This window comes from Lactuca sativa, chromosome 3, assembly GCF_002870075.4.
Source record: "Lactuca sativa cultivar Salinas chromosome 3, Lsat_Salinas_v11, whole genome shotgun sequence".
Lineage (NCBI taxonomy): Eukaryota > Viridiplantae > Streptophyta > Magnoliopsida > Asterales > Asteraceae > Lactuca > Lactuca sativa.
The window spans coordinates 288,933,828-288,948,526 of record NC_056625.2 but is presented as its reverse complement, the minus strand read 5'-3'; the positions used below and the strand labels follow the sequence as shown (position 1 = coordinate 288,948,526).

At 35.9% G+C, this 14,699-nt stretch overlaps 1 long non-coding RNA gene across 1 annotated transcript; it reads left to right on the top strand.

Moving 5' to 3' along the window:
• The first annotated feature begins 513 nt into the window (after window positions 1–513).
• LOC122197236 (uncharacterized) lies at window positions 514–988 on the top strand. Its single transcript, XR_006189948.2, has 2 exons — window positions 514–694; window positions 817–988. It is a non-coding gene; the product is annotated as an uncharacterized LOC122197236 (long non-coding RNA).
• The last annotated feature ends 13,711 nt before the right edge of the window (window positions 989–14,699 follow it).

Here is a 14,699-nt window from a genome sequence, read left to right as displayed (position 1 = left end):
TATTTGCTATCAACTTCTCAGGTATCTTGACATTCTGAAGGTTTAAGAACATTTATACTCTTAAATACAATCTCTTTTGAGTTTTTGATACCCACAATATAACGTTTCTTCATGCATTGTAGGTGTTCCATAAAATATCACGAGAACTATGAAATTCAAAATTATTTGTAATCATGCCATTTTGCCTTCCCTTCCATTGGTTAGTGATTAATTTAATGTTTCCAAGTTTACTTTCGAATTGTAATACAATATAGGGATTGGTGCTCGAATTACCAAGTTTTATGATTATATTTATGTCTTCATTACATTTCATCAAACTAAACACTGTTTGTGATTGATTTGGTTTAAGTTATTGGAATAAATTTGTTTTTACAGGTTGACATGATTTTGGTTTAAGCTAGAGGGTCCTTTTACTTAGTTATTATAAATTTTTTCATGTGTTGACAAAACAAATACTTAAAATACATGCGGTAGTTGTTAGAGCCAAGACTTCAACAACTTTTTAGTCTTTTCCTCAGGACCTTGATCCTTTTTAGCCTTCCATATTTTCAAATTCTTACATATAATAATTTTGCTTGCAAGATTTTTTCTGATTTAGTATTGTCTAATCTTTTCATGCGATGAATCGAGGAATTCCTATGAATTGCTCCTCCATTGGCTATTGAAAGCGTGCATCTAAAAGTTTAAAGCCTAGGTAAGGATTTGGTATTGTATTTATGTGCATTTGGAAGTTGAACTCTTGATTTCTTTAAATTAAATAAAATACCATTTATGCGCTTTAGTCTAATAAGCTTTTATATTTGTTATGAACCCAAGAAAATTGTTTAATTTCAAGAGGCATGATGCATTCTGGGGTAGAAAGAGTTCTCCTTCAGAAAAAGGGTGCAATGTCAAGATTTGTGTCCAACAGAAGAAGAAGAAGAAAAAAAAAAAAAAAAAAAAAAAAAAAAAAAAAAAAAGAAAGAAAGAAAAGAAAAGAAAAGAAAAACGTTATTGCTTGTGGACGAGCCTTGGTAAGTATTCAAGTTTGGTTTGGAATTAATATTTGTCATACAACAGATGTAAATCAATTGTTGGAGGCATCTGTCAATACATTTTAAGACAAACAATGTTTATTTGGGTCAAAAATAGACGGAATAACTTGGCCTTTAAATTTGATTTCTTGGTGTATTGATCCTATGTAATCTTTGTTTTGTTTTATGTAACCTTTGTGCCTCTAGGCATCTTGCTAGGAGTATGTAATTTGAGACATTGTTTTAAAACTTTAGACATCACTCACTGGTGACGAAATAAAATTTGGATCAAAATATATGTATTTGGATTTTGAAAGGAATAAGGAACATAGTATACTTACAATGTTAAGCTAAATTGATTCTCGAGAAAATGCTAAGTACTAAAGCACTTTAAGGTTTAACTTGTAGTTGGATCGAAATGTTTAGCTAAACATAGCGAATATATCTATTTTGTTTTAACTTTACTTACATGATGTTAGATATTATTGTACTTCTTATTTGATATTGTGATAAAAACTATTATATAAATGTATTATTTCTTAAACTTAGATCAACTACAAAAGGTGGTTCATGAGATTTCCTATGATTCTTGATATCTCATTTTGAAAAATATAATGCTTTTAAGTTTTCTTTTTGTTTCTTATTAAAAATACTACAATCACCTCTTCATTCTTCATAGCAAATACAATTATTTGACATAACAACTTCATATTTGTTTACAATTCTATGTAAAATATTTTCATTTAAAGTAAAGTTTTGATGTTTTTTTTTGAATAATTGACTAAATTAAGAGACATGATACAGATCGATAGTCTGGATGATAGAACACAAATCCCTTTCTATTTTGCAGAGTGTGGAATAAAACACATTTTAAATTTATGAGCTCTCTCAAATAGAATTTTAATAAAATCTACCTTATAAATTACTTAATGGTCTAAACAATATTACGATAAGCTTAAAACACAAAAAATACTACAATTCTTCCTGATACATTATCGATTTTCTTATGATTGCCAACGATATCACGCCTCTACGTCGACCCATATATTTCAAAAAATTGAGTCATACAATCCTATCGTTACAAACATAAGAAAGTTTTATTTTTAAACCAGAATAGTCTAACGAGAGAAAATTAATTGATGATTGGAAACTATTATCAAAAAAGAAACTTATCGTCGAAAAAAATATTCGTTGTCGCCGCGTTGCGCGGATACACCACTAGTATATATATAACCACGTTCTATGGAAAATAAATATTTTCGGCATAAATTACAAGCCAATAAAAAATTGACACATATACATAAAGATACTTAGCTACAGAAGATAATATAGTTACAAAAACCATCCCTATGATTTGGTTAATATTACACATTTAATCTACATGGTTTTCTTAAAATTACTTGTTTAGTCCGCCTGAACTTGAAAAGAAACCCACATATCCCCTTCGTGTATGGATTTTGCCCTAGCCACCGTCTCCCTCACGCTCTTGCGAATGCTGAATGGATGAATCATCGATCTCCGACCGACGATCCTGAAACCAGCTCCAGCGTATGCACCGACTTCTCCGCCTCCGACTACAACGCACACATCTCCGCCTCTCCGGCTACAACGCATCGGCTTCATTTTTTGCATCTGATCGTCGATTTCCAGAAAATGTAAAACAAATTTTATCATCGATTTAGTTTTCTTAATCAATCGATTTTTTTCTTTCATCTCTAAATGATCTGTTAATTTCAAAATCAGTTCCTTCTTGATTTACGAATTGATCATCTGTTGATTTTTTTTAAAGATATTTGATTTCATTAAACTAAAAGTTCAATTGTCATCATACAATGAGTGAGACGGCAAACGGGCAACAAGCTGTGCCGCTAAGCCTTTTTGAATGGTAAAACTAATTCTTTTAAAGACTACATCCGAAGATCTAGGAGATATAACATTAATATGCATGATTCGTTGTACTCTTTTAAGAAACTCTACCGCATCCGGTGCGAGGAAACCAAACGTATCAAATGCAAATGGTATGAACACGTGTTGATTTTCCATGCACGATCTCTCATGTTTGGTGACTTTGCTTGTGGCTGCTTTTAAAGCAGCATGTCCCGCTGTGAAACCTCCAGCCCTCAGGCCCACGAGAGGGGATACCCCTTGTCACACCCCAAACCCGGAACGGCGGAAACGTTCGGGGGTGGAGGACGTCATGTCAAGTATCACGAGATATGTATATGGTAAACAAGTAATAAACAACCATTTCATTTCAAAAGAAAGTGTTTACAAAGTGTGTTCACAAAACATAGAATTCATACACAAATAACAAAATAAGACTTGAAGCTGAAATACTTCATATTCTAAATCCCCAGCACGAGCACCTGTCTAATAGTCTCCTGAGAATACAAGTTATTTGAAAGAGTTGATCAACAATTAAGCTGGTGAGTTCATAAGATTAGTGATGTGAGTAAAATGTAAAATGTTGTTGAAAATGTATATGTAAAAGTGATGTAAGCTGTAAGTTCTATTTTGAAAAGTTCGCCTTTTCCTCTAGAAAATCCTATATTTCCTTCTTTAATGGAAGTTAAGTAAAATGACACTACAAGCCTTTCTATGCGTACTAAGTGGGTATAAGTTATATATATATATATATATATATATATATATATATATATATATATATATATATATATATATATATATATATATATATATATATATATATGCTTAGAGTAAACAAACATTCGATTGTGCGCATCTGCCCTAAACTCGCAACCCAACGGGGAACAGTAAGTAAGGCGGATAGCACACATTCCATCGGTTGTTAGATCGTTGTCATATATAACCTTGGTGTATTTACTTGTTACTCATGGAGTTATTTGTAATGGTTCCTTTATATCTAATGAAGAGTTCTTTTAAGAAAACCTATATTTCTTATAGTAAAATAATGACTACGGTGATTACTTTTATAATAGCTTTGTTTATATATCTATATATAATCTGATATCGGATAGATAGTTAATTGGGGGAATCTGCCCTAAGCCCACAATCCAACGAGAATAGGACGTCGGGGGAAAACACACATTTAACTAACTATCGAATATTAGTTCTATATATAAACATGGTGTATAAACTAAGGTATTATAGAGTTAACTCGCTTAAAGTCTTTTAAAAAATGTACTGCTTAATAAAATGGATTAAGCCCTTTCTGGGAAATCTCTAGTTTTGTCTATCAAAAACACTGACTTTGATAAGTAAGTTCTGTACTAGAAAAACTCTGCTTTGACTTTGTGTCTTATAACCTGATCCATACTTGGTACCCTTATGATGACTTAATGTATACTAAGCATAAATATATATAGATTCGGGTAATAAATAGATTATGGGAACTCAGTTCAAGACCCCAATCCAACGAGAACAGGCAATGAGGCGGAAACACACATCCTATTAGCTGTCGGAATCTATTAGCATATATGTATCCTATAGTGTATACATTAAGGAATCATAAGATTAGCATTATGGTCCTAACTTTTAAAAGTAGCCTTCTACCAAGACTCGATTGTTAGAAAGCAGTCTTCTACCAAGTCTCTATTGTTATGAAAGCAGTCTTATACCAAGACTCTACTGTTATGAAAGCAATCTTCTACCAAGATTCTACTGTTCCTTTGTCAACTGAAAGTACTTTCTCCCTAGTTTATAACCTATCTCGAATAGAGAATAGATTAACCTTCAAGTGTTACCGACACTTTATGAAAGTAATGGGAGAAATGAGTACCCTGATGTCGTTTATAATGACATACGGAGGTACTAACAACCTAAAAACATATGTGTGTTTTATTACAGTCAAAATGTTAAAGCTGGAACCCCTACTAACCGCTCTCATGTATGGAGATTGAGGGAACCATACGTGACCCGAGCAAATCCATGCAAGCCGTATATTTCATATTAAAGATAGATCCTGTCTGCGTCTTCTCATGCTATAGTAAATTACTTGTTTGTTATGTTCTGTTCTAGTATTGTTTGATTCTCTTCACTGTTTGTTCTGTTCTGTTCTGTTATGTTCTGTTCTGTGTGTGCTTCATTGTACTAGAAGTAATGAATAACATTCTCTTAAACTATAACTATAATAGCTTACCAATGCTCTAACTGGACTGTTACTGAAAAGACTCATTTATCTACAAAGTTATACTTATACTTTAAAAATGGAGTTTTGTATAACTATAAAGTAACATAACCTTTAAAAGAGTTTTGAAATGTTTTAACAACTTATAATTAACATAACTAACGTTTTGAAAGATGTTTATAACAAACATTTACACAATTATCATTATGTTCAACTTGTATTCCCCCCCTTAAAACAATTAAAATAGTTAAAAGATTCATTACGGGGTATGAACTCACCTGATGTGGGTGATTCAAACGGGGCATGCGCGTACGGATGAGAAGTTCCACGAATGAAGTCTCGAGACACAGTAAGTCCGAAATGATATATAAGGACACATATTGACATGAATATAGTGTTTATACACAACTATATGAAAGATAACACCTTCCGGGACTAGGAAACACCTTGGCTAGGTGTTGGAATCACATGTGATTCAACAAAAGGAAGTGAAATGGCACTAAATGGTGTTTACGCTTTTGGAAACAAATCTTCTTGAGTTTACGGTGGTAGACCCATGAGTTTACGGTCGTAAACTCATGGTACCTTGACCATGTGGTGGTTTGAAGTCCTAGAAGTCCTTTTGAAGCATCCTAACTTCAAGTTTTAGCCTTAGGAAGTGATTAGGGCAACATATCACCCCTTTATAGGGTTTACGGTTTTTGGACCATATGACTTTGATTTTACGGCAGTAAACTCAAATGGTTTATGGTCAAATGAAGTTTTCAAGTCCTAAACACTTCTAGGTAAAGATCTAGGCTAGTTTCAAAGCTTAAGGAATGAATATGGGACATTAAAACCCTCATTGGGGTGTTTACGGTTTTGGGAGCTCCCCAAACTGTAAACACCTAGACATGGGACATTTTTGTGGTTTTCTTGTGCTATACATATCAAAGGAAGGTTCCATGTTTGCTTCTAAGGTTTTGCTAGAGTTTAGGGGCACTTTGGCACACTTAAAGCACCCTTTTTAGGGTTTACGGTCCAAGGAGATTCTTGGACCGTAAACACCTTATCCTTGTGTTATTTGGGTTTTTTCTTGATGCTCTTCAGGTTTAAACATGTCAAGGGTTGTTGCTATACTTGTTTTAAGGGTCTAAAGGGACAAAGGCACATTTAAGCCTTACTTTTAGTGTTCACGGTCCAAGAAGATCTTGGGCCACAAACACCTTGTTCTTGGGGAAACTTGATGATATCTTCATGTTTAGCACTTGATCTAAAGATAATAGGGCTAGAAACACTTACCAGTTGAAGATCTTGAAGAAAACGGGATGCTACTTGAGAGAGAAATGGCTCTAGTCTTTGGAAATGTGAAAAAGTGATTAAAATAACTAATTCACACTTATATAGCCTTTTGGGTTTACGGTCCCAATACCATTATGGACCATAAACTCAAAACTCTTGAAGTTTTGGCCATGTTTTGCTACTTAGTACACCCTAGGGTATCCACTCTCCTGGTATCTCTTGAAGCACTAACTTTAAACCACTCAAACTTATTCCAAAAAGTTTGAAAGTTAGTAGAAATAGTTTTAATTCATATTGAAGTGAATGGTTGAACTGAATGGAAAGTTTTGGGTTGTCACATCATTCCCCCGTTAGAATGAATTTCGTCCCGAAATTAGCTCTTTAAAATTACTACCGGGGTTGAGCTCTTCCGCTTTGTAGAACACTCACTCGTAGACCTGACCAGTTGCCCTGGTGTTCTTGATAGGATTGATACTTGGTCCATCTATCATTATCTCGTGTATACAAGCCATATATGATTAAGATTAATAGGACTGTCGGATGTGCGGCTCTGCCCCAGGTCCACAACCCATGGGGAAAACAGGAGATAGGGCGGAAACACACATACTAGATCTGCGTAATCACTCTCATATACCACCATTGCGTATACATTCAAAACAATAGGCGGGCTGTATTCATCCGTAGCCTCTATTCTCGAACTTGGTCTACTGGACGAGAGGTATTTCGTGACGGTCTGCGGACAGCAGACGATAAGTCTTTGAATGACAAAGTACTCTTCGCACGAGTACTTCGGGTTTTTAGAATGAGAAAGATAAAGTTTAGGTTTAGGTCGGACCTTCGATACGACTGACGAAAGTTTCAAGAAATTGCCGATCGAGGCGATAGGAACATATGAACTCAGTATGGTGAGGACCACGCCAACTCATGACGAAAGAAAAGAACGGACTCTATACCGAACAAAGTTTTGGTCAAATGAAAGAAACGTCTGACAAATGACGATGTATCCCTGGTATGATTGGTACTGTACTCCTAGTATGTTTAAAAAATGTATTCCTTGTAACTGATCTCGATTTTCTTGTTTTCTATTTTTAAATTAACACTCCTATGTATCGTACCGCTATGTGCGCATACATACAAATAAAAGAGCTTTATTTACTGAAGGGATACTATTATGCCATGATCCCCTATGGTACCACTACTACCGCCCGTCATATACAAGTTGTGAATACTTAAGATGAGCCAGGCAGTCGACTGAGCATCTATGCCTCAAATCCTCAACCAATTAAGGAAAAGGGGACCTAAGCGGAGTTACTCACTCTAAGTCTGCGACATCTCAGTTGCGCACAACCCTGATGTATATTGTGAGTCATAATATCTTCTCTAAGGGATCTTTTAGTTCTCTTGAATATTACGACCTATTTCACCATGTGAGTTGTTATTGTTACTTTTAAGTGTCATCCCCAATTTTAATCTTATATGAATATAAATTAATTTTTAAAAGTAAGTACTATTTTGAAAATGTACCACTACTCGTCAACGACTCCGGAGTAGATTCTCCTGTGGTGATCATCAGAATACGTCCATCCGCGCCTGAGTTCTTGATTATTGGGCAGTCCCTCTTAATGTGTCCATTCTCACCACAGCTATAACAGGCTCGTTTTTCTTAAGCTCCGAGGACTTGGGAGATCGGTTGAGTCGATGCCCTATAGAAACGGACTGTGTGTCCCTTTTTGTGGCAGTTCAGACACTGCATTTATCGACACACTCCAGTGTGGTGAAAGTTGCACTTTCCACACTTTGGAAGGTTTCCAGCATAACGACTGGCAGATGCTGAAGCAGTAGGCATCGTAGCAGCGTACATAGTACTCGCTTGTTGTTCTTGTGTGATGTCTTGTGTTGTTCGCTTCTTCTTTCTCTTGTTCTCCGAATCTTGATTATAGTCCTATTCCCTTGATGACTCGGGAATAGGGAATTTTATGCTATGGCGGACTCCATGATCGATGAGTCGCTGAGCCAAGCGTTTAGCACTATCGAACGTGGCTGGGTTAGAAGACAACACATTTCCTTGGGTCGGAGCAGTCAGACCCCAAATGTATCTCTCTATCTTCTTCTTTTCCGAGGTAATCATTTCGGGGCATAGAGTTTCTAGTTCGTTGAACCGGTCCGTGTAGGTCACTATGTCTGAGCCGACCATAGTGAGATCCCATAGCTCTTGTTCCAGTTTTTGATTCTCGCCTAAAGGGTAATATTCTTCCCGCATTAACTCTTTTAGGTTTTCCCAACCTATTGAGTTTGCCACTGATAGGGACAGTGACTTAACATGGCTGTTCCACCATGTTAGGGCCTTGCCATCGAAGGTGCAGACAGCAAACTTCACTTTGCTTCCTTCGGGGCATAAACAAATTTCGAAGACCGACTCTGTTTTCTCGAACCATTGCAGGAAGGCAATGACTCCTTCAGTCCCTTTAAAGGACAGTGGTTGGCATCTGGTGAAGTCCTTGTAGGAGAAATCTCCCTGGTGCACAAGGAACTCACCTTGAGTAGAATCAGTAGGCGCTTCGCCTCCACCTGTACTGGTGGAGTGATATTGTGCCATGGCTGTTGCCACAGCCTCGGCCACTGCAGCATTCAAAGTTGCTGCATCGATTTGTGGAGAAGGTATGGGAGTTATCGGAGTAGCATGTCTGGGTGATCTACGAGGAGGCATCCTTGCTAATAAGAAAACAAAGATGAGAAGGAATAAGTCTATAGCAACGGAAACAAGCCGAAAGTTGAAAAGACAAGGTTATCCTAGTTTTGGATGCATCGGGTCTTGACTTCCACAGGGTTCTAGGAACAATTCATAAATGAGTCTATACCTAATAAACTCTATGAATTTGAAATAACTATCCTCGAATGAATATCTGTTTCCTGAATAACTGTTACCAGCTGCATGTATGAAAATAATTCTAACACATGTAATGTGAGCAGTGTTTCCACTCGCTCGCTAAATTAACCTAGTTAATATTTATTAGTGTGACGCGTAAGACGTTTTTGGTTACTTCGGTTGATCTTTCCTTGAAACCTTCTCATTGGTTTGTCCTTGTTCCTCCTGAATTCTTCTGTTGTCTACTATGAGGGAGTGGTTATGTTTATTTGGGCTTGTCGTGCGAGAATGAAAGTGACTAAAGAATCTATGAACTTTAAGGTAACTTTATGGGGTGATCCTTACGGAATCTTCCTATAATTGTACTAGGTATACCAGTTGGTATTGTATATAATTGAAGATCAAATAGACCTTCGAACAATTGATCCCACCTCAACACTACTTCTTTAAAAGGAATGGATAGCGAAGCGTCGGTCACAGATTCTATGTCTATAAGATCTTGATTATATATAAAACTTTATGAATATACCCTGTAACATTATAGACCTATCCGCAAGGGTCTTTTAAGTTATCACATAAGTTATGTATCTGGACTAAAATACTCCTATAGTATCTTAACGTAACATACTTGTTATGTTCTAAACTTGTTATCGCGTTATCGTATCATAGAATACTCCCATAGTACTCTAACTCTAACCGTACTTGTTCTGGTGTTCTCTTGTCTGGTGTTCTGGTAAGTTTTAACCATGTTGCAACACCACATCATTCGCAAACACATGTTGGTCACATCTCGAATGAATATAGTTGATCAGGCTATATTGATCCTAGCTATGATTACATCACTATTCGGGTTGACAACAATGCCCAACCTTTAAATACTTTTAGTTCTGTTCTCCTCGTGATCCTAGTTCTATTATGTACATGTATGAGCAAGTAGGTATATTTTTTATAACTTGAAGTTATACTCTAAAATATATCATTATCCAGAGCACTCAAGCCCCATTGTATTTATAGACGTATATCTTTTATCGGTTGATATACTTAGTTCACTATAAACAATGCTCTGATACCAATCTATCATAGTACCCCAAAACCGGAACGGCGGAAACGTTCGGGGGTGGAGGATGTCATGTCAAGTATCACGAGATATGTATATGGTAAGCAAGTAATAAACAACCATTTCATTTCAAAAGAAGGTGTTTACAAAGTGTGTTCCCAAAACATAGAATTCATACACAAATAACAAAATAAGACTTGAAGCTGAAATGCTTCATCTTCTAAATCCCCAGCACGAGCACCTGTCTAATAGTCTCCTGAGAATACAAGTTATTTGAAAGAGTTGATCAGCAATTAAGCTGGTGAGTTCATAAGATTTTAGTGATGTGAGTAAGCTGTAAAATGTTGTTGAAAATGTATATGTAAAAGTGATGTAAGCTGTAAGTTCTGTTTTGAAAAGTTCCCCTTTTCCTCTAGAAAATCCTATATTTCCTTCTTTAATGGAACTTAAGTAAAATGACACTACAAGCCTTTCTATGCATACTAAGTGGGTACAAGTTATATATATGCTTAGAGTAAACAAACAATCGATTGTGCACATCTGCACTAAACTCGCAACCCAACGGGGAAGAGTAAGTAAGGCGGATAGCACACATTCCATTGGTTGTTAGATTGTTGTCATATATAACCTTGGTGTATTCACTTGTTACTCATGGAGTTATTTGTAATGGTTCCTTTATATTTAATGAAGAGTTCTTTTAAGAAAACCTATATTTCTTATATTAAAATAATGACTACGGTGATTACTTTTATAATAGCTTTGTTTATACTGCTATATATAATCTGATATCGGGTAGATAGTTAATTGGGGGAATCTGCCCTCAGCCCACAATCCAACGAGAACAGGACGTCGGGGGAAAACACACATTTAACTAACTATCGGATATTAGTTCTATACATAAACATGGTGTATAACCTAAGGTATTATAGAGTTAACTCGCTTAAAGTCTTTTATAAAAGTACTGCTTAATAAAATGGATTAAGCCCTTTCTGGGAAATCTCTAGTTCTGTCTGTCAAAAACACTGACTTTGATAAGTAAGTTTTGTACTAGAAAAACTGTGCTTTGACTCTGTGTCTTATAACCTGAACCATACTTGGTACCCTTATGATGACTTAATGTATACTAAGCATACATATATATAGATTTGGGCATTAATAGATTGTGGGAACTCAGTTCAAGACCCCAATCCAATGAGAACAGGCAATGAGGCGGAAAACACGCATCCTATTAGCTGTCGGAATCTATTAGCATATATGTAACCTATAGTGTATACATTAAGGAATCATAAGATTAGCATTATGGTCCTAACTTTTAAAAGTATCCTTCTACCAAGACTCGATTTTTTGAAAGCAGTCTTTTACCAAGACTCTACTGTTATGAAAGCAGTCTTATACCAAGACTCTACTGTTATGAAAGCAGTCTTCTACCAAGACTCTACTGTTCCTTTGTCAACTGAAAGTACTTTCTCCCTAGTTTATAACCTATCTCGAATAGAGAATAGATTAACCTTCAAGTGTTACCAAAACTTTATGAAAGTAATGGGAGAAATGAGTACCCTGATGTCGTTTATAATGACATACAGAGGTACTAACAACCTAAAAACATATGTGTGTTTTATTACAGTCAAAATGTGAAAGCTGGAACCCCTACTAACCGCTCTCATGTATGGAGATTGAGGGAACCATACATGACCTAAGCAAATCCATGCAAGCCATGTATTTCACATTAAAGATAGATCCTGTCTGCGTGTTATCATGCTAAAGAAAATTACTTGTTTGTTATGTTCTGTTCTGGTATTGTTTGATTCTCTTCACTGTTTGTTATGTTCTGTTCTGTGTGTGCTTCATTGTACTAGAAGTAATGAATAGCATTCTCTTAAACTATACCTATAATTGCTTACCAATGCTCTAACTGGACTGTTACTGAAAAGACTCATTTATCTACAAAGTTATATTTATACTTTAAAAATGGAGTTTTGTATAACTATAAAGTAACATAACCTTTAAAAGAGTTTTGAAATGTTTTAACAACTTATAATTAACATAAGTAACGTTTTGAAAGATGTTTATAACAAAAATTTACACAATTATCATTATGTTCAACTTGTATTCCCCCCCCCCCCCCCCTAAAACAATTAAAATAGTTAAAAGATTCATTACGGGGTATGAACTCACCTGATGTGGGTGATTCAAACGGGGCATGCGCGTACGGATGAGAAGTTCCACGAATGAAGTCTCGAGACACAGTAAGTCCTAAATGATATATAAGGACACATATTGACATGAATATAGTGTTGATACACAACTATATGAAAGATAACACCTTCCGGGACTAGGAAACACCTTGGCTAGGTGTTGGAATCACATATGATTCAACAAAAGGAAGTGAAATGGCACTAAATGGTGTTTACGGTTTTGGAAACAAATCTTCTTGAGTTTACGGTGGTAGACCCATGAGTTTACAGTCGTAAACTCATGGTACCTTGACCATGTGGTGGTTTGAAGTCCTAGAAGTCCTTTTGAAGCATCCTAACTTCAAGTTTTAGCCTTAGGAAGTGATTAGGGCAACATATCACCCCTTTATAGGGTTTACGGTTTTTGGACCATATGACTTTGATTTTACGGCAGTAAACTCAAATGGTTTATGGTCAAATGAAGTTTTCAAGTCCAAAACACTTCTAGGTAAAGATCTAGGCTAGTTTCAAAGCTTAAGGAATGAATATGGGGCATTAAAACCCTCATTGGGGTGTTTACGATTTTGGGAGCTCCACAAATCGTAAACACTTAGACATGGGACATTTTTGTGGTTTTCTTGTGCTAAACATATCAAAGGAAGGTTCCATGTTAACTTCTAAGGTATTGCTAGAGTTCAGGGGCACTTTGGCACACTTGAAGCACCCTTTTTAGGGTTTACGGTCCAAGGAGATTCTTGGACCGTAAACACCTTATCCTTGTGTTATTTGGGTTTTTTCTTGATGCTCTTCAGGTTTAAACATGTCAAGGGTTGTTGCTATACTTGTTTTAAAGGTCTAAAGGGACAAAGGCACATTTAAGCCTTACGTTTAGTGTTCACGGTCCAAGAAGATCTTGGGCCACGAACACCTTGTTCTTGGGGAAACTTGATTATATCTTGATGTTTAGCACTTGATCTAACGATAATAGGGCTAGAAACACTTACCAGTTGAAGATCTTGAAGAAAAACGGGATGCTACTTGAGAGAGAAATGGCTCTAGTCTTTGGAAATGTGAAAAAGTGATTAAAATAACTAAGTCACACTTATATAGCCTTTTAGGTTTACGGTCCCAATACCATTATGGACCGTAAACTCAAAACTCTTGAAGTTTTGGCCATGTTTTGCTACTTAGTACACCCTAGGGTATCCACTCTCCTGATATCTCTTGAAGCACTAACTTTAAACCACTCAAACTTATTCCAAAAAGTTTGAAAGTTAGCAGAAATAGTTTTAATTCATATTGAAGTGAATGGTTGAACAGAATGGAAAGTTTTGGGTTGTCACACCCCTGTAAGATTGACACATGCGTGTTTCCCTCCGACCCATCCAAAAATTAAAATGTCAGCCGGTGTGAGGGTTGACCTTCCTTCTGTCGGGTCAGTCAAGAAATTAACAGGTGCCTCTTTCTTAGCGAAAACCCCGACGCGCTTAAATATATCAAACAAAACATCCCTAACCATATCGTGCCTGTATTTGAACCTTGGGAGTTCTTTACAGTGAACTGCATGATCTCCAAAAGAGTCCAAACATGCCTTGCGACACACAGGACATATCTCGACATGCCTTGAAATTGGTTGAAGGTTTGGAGATGGTGTTTGAGACTAGAGGGGAAGAAGAGATTTTTGCATGTTGTGCAAACAATTATTCGTATCTGATTATTCTCAATTTCAAAATTGACCACCTGCATCTCCCACTTTACATCAGTAGATCAGTTCAACACAATTCATGAAGAATTATTAAAAGAATTACAACATATATAATACATCAGTACATCAGTTCAACACAATTCATGAAAGAATTATTATATATGTTGTAATTCTTTCAATAATTCTTGTATTCTTTCAATTCATGTTTAATTTTCTTCAACCTTCACCCATTTTGTGCATTAGAGTTTCTTTCGACTATATTTTTGATATTGGTTATCTGTATAATTGATTTTTTTCTATATGTATTTTAGAGTTTTATTTATGAGATCTTAGTCGAATGTTAGTATAATCTGATTTTGTGCATTTGGCTTTTGGTTCTGTATGATTGGATTTTGGTTTATGATGATTTACAGATAATATCTCCCTATCTAATAAACATAACCAGTTGTCCACGTGTCATATGTAAAACCCATTCTTCTGCCCATGTTAAATCAC